Below are 6,000 nucleotides of genomic sequence, written 5' to 3'. Positions count from 1 at the left end.
GTTTAAATCCTCCCAAGCAGTTCTAACAAATTTCCCTGCCAGTATATTAGTCCCCTTCCAATTTAGGTGCAATCTGTCCTTCTTGTACAGGTCACTTCTACCCCAAAAGAGATTCCAATGATCCAAAAATGTGAATCCTTCTCCCATATACCAGCTCCTCAGCCATGCAAAATTTTTAACAATGCCTCTTATGCTCGCATCCAAATCTATTATATAAATGACAAAAAGTAGAGAACCCAGCACCGATCCTTGTGGCACTCCACTGGTCACAGGCCTCCAGACTTCTAGTATACATCGCTGCAAAGCAACTCTTCATCGTACCTGTCTGTTCTGAGTTGTCTCCCATCACATTATTATGGCCAGCTGTCCTCTGAAGTGCAGATGGCATGTGGGGACACAGCTTCTTGATTTTTTTTTCTGTTTCATTTTTTTCTAAACTTCGTCTGTAAGGATTTCTGGGTCTTTGTTCCTGTCCTGGACAGGGTTTTGGTCCGGACACCCCACAGGTAGAGGAGGAACCCTTTGAGAATTGAACCTCTAAATTTTCTACTGCCCACTTTCAGGCTGCAACTGCATGAATTATGTTCTAAAGGTCTAGCCTCAATGTGTTCTTTCTTTGTATGAGACCAAAGGGGGGAATAGATGGTAAATATGAATATATAGCTACACAATAATACATGTTGGCACGTTACATAAGTGTAAGGTCTAGGTTGTATGCTTGAGTCAGCCTTGCGTGACAAAAGGTGAAGAAAGATGACCATGGCTCAACGTGAAGGTCTGCAGCAATCCAAAAGACAATTGTGGCAGAATCTGATTGGTGAAGGGGATATAATGTAGGCTTAGTGTGATTAGTTATTAGATTACTTACAGTGTGGAAACAGGTCCTTTGGCCCAACAAGTCCACACTGAACCTCTGAAGAGCAACCCACCCAGTCCCATTCCTCTGCATTTACCCCTTCACCTAACACTATGGGTAATTTAGCATAGCCAATTCACCTAACCTGTACATTTTTGGACTGTGGGAGGAAACCGGAGCACCAGGAGGAAACCCATGTAGACACAGGGAGAATGTGCAAACTCCACACAGACAGTTGCCTGAGGCAGGAATTGAACCCAGGTCTTTGGTGCTATGAGGCAGCAGTGCTAACCACTGTGCCACCGTAATAGGGATAAGGTATGGCTTTTAGAATAACATAACTTTAGAGTCCTCTTGCTGTTTGGGGGCTTTTCAGGGTTGACTCCTTTGATGGCCACAGCTTTTGTTTGCAAATAAAGGCTTATCATCTTGAGGAATTCTCTGCATTTCCTGGTCATCCCTAAAAGGTGCTATTAACCACAACACTCTGCCTTCATAACTGCCTTAATTTGCCATAAAAATAGTAGTCTTGGACCCACGCCTCTCTTTCTCAAACTGAAAGTTAAAATTACATCATTTTATGATTGTTACTATCGAGGAATAGCTTCACTGTGGGGTTATGAATCAGTCCTATCTTTTTGCACAATCCCTGTCCAGCCTGTTACCTGTGTGGTTCCAGAATATGCTGCTCAAATAAATAATCATAAAATGATTAGATTACTTACAGTGTGGAAACAGGCCCTTCGGCCAATAAGTCCACACCGACCCTCTGAAGAGCAACCCACCCAGACCCATTCCCCTACATTTACCCCTTCACCTAACACTACTGGCAATTTAGCATGGCCAATTCACCTAACCTGCACATCTTTAGACTGTGGGAGGAAACCGGAGCACCCGGAGGAAACCTACACAGACATGGGGAGAATGTGCAAACTCCACACAGGCAATTGCCCTCGTGGGATTTGAACCCGGGTCTGCATGGTCTTCGAATCTAGACTTTGCTAGTCTGATTTTCCCAGTCTATATGTAGATTAGAATATTTGATGATGATCACTGCATGAAAAGCACCTATTGTTATTAATATCTTTGTACAACATGTTATAATATGGTCACTGTGAGGGATGCCTGATGACTACCCTCACAGATGACTTCTTCCCTTTATCATTTATGTGATTGCAAACTATTTCTACATCCTGGTGTCCTGACCTTAGACTGTTGTGCTAATACCATAATTAATTAATAGAGCACATGATCTGGAATGCAATGCTGCAAAAGCAGTGGAAGTCAATTTAAATATCACCTTTCAAGCAGGAACTGGATCAACACTTGGAAGGGAATAAAATAGTAGGGCTATGGTGAAAGATTGGTAGAGTGGGAGTAATGATGTCGTTCTTTTAGAGAGCTGGCACAGACTCACAAGGCCTGATGGCTTACTCCTCCTTCTGCCTGATATGGTTATACAATGCATGATAATTGCACTATTACTGGGTGATATTGTCAGTTCTTTTCATTTGCAACATTACACCAGGCTGTTGAAAAAATGAGCACACATCCTCATTCATATATACACCACTGTCTGCATTGATTCTCTCTATTTGCAGTAAAGGATAATTGTTTTTAAAATGACCCATTAAGACGTTTGCATATACTTGCATGTTAACTTGCCAACCATATGAAGCCTCATATACACCTTCTTTATTTATTGATACATTCAGGTCTCGAGGTGAATTTGTGTTTATATAATCCATTCACAGTGCATTTAATATGAGCTGGACAGTTGGGTGGCCTTCATTCCAAATAGTGCCATGTCGCACTGACGGACTTCCTACAGCCATACCCGCATCATTTGTGTCAACATGATGCGAAACATTTTTGATATCTGTCAAGAGCAGATGGAAGAGATTAAACAGCAGCTAGCAGCACTTTAAGAGAAGCTGTTGAAGCTAGCATGCTACCTCCAATTAATTAATAGGTTCTGGATCAGTGGTGCTGGAAGAGCACAGCAATTCAGGCAGCATCCGAGGACAGGCAAAATCGACGTTTCGGGCAAAAGCCCTTCATCAGGAAGCCCTTCATCAGCCCTTCCTGATGAAGGGCTTTTGCCCGAAACGTCGATTTTGCCTGTCCTCGGATGCTGCCTGAATTGCTGTGCTCTTCCAGCACCACTGATCCAGAATCTGGTTTCCAGCATCTGCAGTCATTGTTTTTACCTCCAATTAATTAATAATCAAGTCAACTGATACAACTATGTGGAGCAGAAGCCAATGGTCCAGTCAAGAGGGGACAATGATATAAACAGTTACAGCAGTATTTCCTTCTAATCATTGAGCAACAAGACAGGAAATTGATCATTAAAAAAGCCTCAGTGATCAAGAGACTTTCACTTGACCCCCCCCCCACACTCCCCAGTAACTTATTTCCATGTCATTTGTTCCTCCTTCAATTGCTTTCAAGACAGAAGATATACCTTCTTCTGGAAATGAAGTTGAGAACTGCATTGCTAGGAACTTGGGAAACAGACAGCATCTTTAATATTTATATATTTTAACTATATAATTCATTGATCCATGGCATAGATAACTATAGGAGATGAAAACCTTCTTTTTGGCGAAGACCTGGGAAAGGGTTAGGAGAATTACATCTGATAAATAGTATGGAGAAACGTGGGCTCAATTGTCATTTCTCAAACCAATTTTCTGCTTCTTTTATGAAAAAAAACTAATATGTAAAGATCATCCAATGATTTGGTGTGCAATTGCTGCACTCAATGTGATATTGAAGGCACAACTGGTAGGCATGTGTCTTGTGCTGCAGTGGTAGTGTCCTTCTGTCTCAGCTATGAGACCCGTATTCAGTTCCCACCTACCCTAAGGTTGTGCAATTCATCCCTATGCAGGTTGATCATGTTCATTCTCAGGAGCATGTGCAGAGTTGCCTGACCACAATTCATTCCAACTTCACAACCCAATGATTTCAGCTAACTGCTATATAATCAGCATGCAGAGAAGAAGTCAGAATCTGTACTTCAATGTCCACTGAGTCAAGAACATTGTAGTGGTAGTGTCCCTACCTCTGAGCCAGGAGATCCAGGTTCAAATCCAACCTGCTGCAGGCAGGGGGTAATCATCTATGAAAATGTTGAATAAAGTATCTACAGATTGAATCAGCTCAGATGCGAAGACTAGTTAGAGTACAACACAATCATTTAATGTCACCATAAGAACAAATATAGAAGAAAAATACATGGAACCTAATTTTGAAACTAAATGAAGTTGCCAGACTTCATTCAAAGGAAGTAAGTCATTCTACTCATTCTACTCAATTATACTTTCATGGGGCATATAATGTTGCTATCAGCATTTGTTGCCCATCCCCAGTTGCCTTTGAAGTGAATGGCTTAGCAGGTCTTTTCATAAGACAATTCAGTGTCAACTATGATATTGTGGGTCTGGAGCCGCGTTCAGGCCAGACCACATTAGGATGACAGATTTTCTTCTCTAAAAGACATTAGTGAACCAGATGTCTCTTTACATCAATTGGTGACACTGATCACAGTCAACGTTACTGAGGCCAGTTTCAAATTCCAGTTGAATTCAGCAAATTCAAGTACCACCAGCTGCCATGATTGACTCTGAACCATGTCCCCACAGACCTAGTCTAGTCCTCATTTTACTCGTCGAATGACATTCCTGCTACATTCCATAATCAATTCAGGATTTCTCTTTCGAATGTGTTTTGGTTTTACCCCAAGTCCTGCAGTTCCTCTTAGTAAGCTCTAAAACAACGGCTCTGGTTTTCTGCGTTAATGTCTTGTCATGGTCTGTAGGGAATCTGTGGAGCCCCTGGATAAATGACATAACGGCTGAAAATGATAATTCGGGACCTTTCTCCAAGATTCTACCAAAGCTCCCATTTTTTTTTGTTCATCTGCTCCTAATGTAATCTCTTCCAAATATGTGATTGAAAAATTGCTATGGTTAACTGTAATTAATGCAGCTAAGACTCTCGAGATTTCCAATTGTGAAGTAATGAAATGTCTTTAGAGAAGCCCAGAAAGACTAAAAGCTTTGTTATCTAAATCCTGCTGAATGATGATAACTGCACAATAAATATGTTCAGATAAGCATTGAGTATTTAATTATAGTTTCAATAAAAGACCAGACTCACTAAATATAATTAACATTTTAATCAGTAGTATTGCAAAAATCAGTGGTTTAAAGAATCCTCTTGTATAGATATGAATAGACAATAATGGTGAAATGGGAGAAATTAAATCTAAATAACTCAGAGAGGCATGAATTCAAAAATTAGATCATTTTCTGAAAGAGTCTTTTCAACACAAATAAAGGCTCCTGTATCCAGATGTCACGAGGGTATGGACTTCATTACCACAAAGGGCTGCAGAGGCTAAGTCATTACATATATTCGGGACTGAGACAGACAGATTTTCAAATCAGTACTGGAATCATGGGTTGTCAATAAAATAAAACAAATAATTGTGATACTGGAAATCAGAAACAAAAATAGAAAATGCAGTAAAAAGTCGACAGGCCTGGCAGCATTGGTGGAGAGAAAGTATGGTTAATGTTGCAGGTCCAGTAAGTGTTCTAAAGAAGCTGCCAGGCCTACTGAGTTTTTCCAGCAATTTCTATGTTTGTTTCTGATTTTCAGAGTTATTAATCCCCTAGATTAACCATGAGTAATAACATGGAAGATATCATTTTGGGTAGAAGCTACAACAAATGCTGAAACAATGCTCCCAGAATCGGGAAATCTTCTCTATATCCTTGCAGACTCCATTCACACTGCTGTTGGTTTGTCCATCATTGTAGATGCTGACAGTCTTTGATATCTCTCCATTTTAATGGAGGCTGTGAGTTATCCTATGACAGCAAAATCCAACTTCTGCAAGAAATGTTTCAAGGGCTCATCTCTTCTTAATTTCTTTCAAACTATTGACATGGCATTTTCATCACATCTTACCAATGCATTGTTAGATAGATTTCATAGGTTACCCACGACTGGAAAAGATGTGGATGTGCCGGTGTTGGACTGGCAAAGTTATAAGTCACACGAGACCAGTCCATTTGAAATCACAAGCTTTCGCAGTGCTGCCCTTTCATCAGGTGAAGCAGTGTGCATTG

The sequence above is a fragment of the Chiloscyllium plagiosum genome, unplaced genomic scaffold (genome assembly GCF_037043375.1).
Source record: "Chiloscyllium plagiosum isolate Xiang-an unplaced genomic scaffold, Cpla_swu_hap1 HiC_scaffold_4, whole genome shotgun sequence".
NCBI lineage: Eukaryota > Metazoa > Chordata > Chondrichthyes > Orectolobiformes > Hemiscylliidae > Chiloscyllium > Chiloscyllium plagiosum.
The sequence above is the reverse complement of the archived record's forward strand: the minus strand, read 5'-3'. Positions refer to the sequence as shown.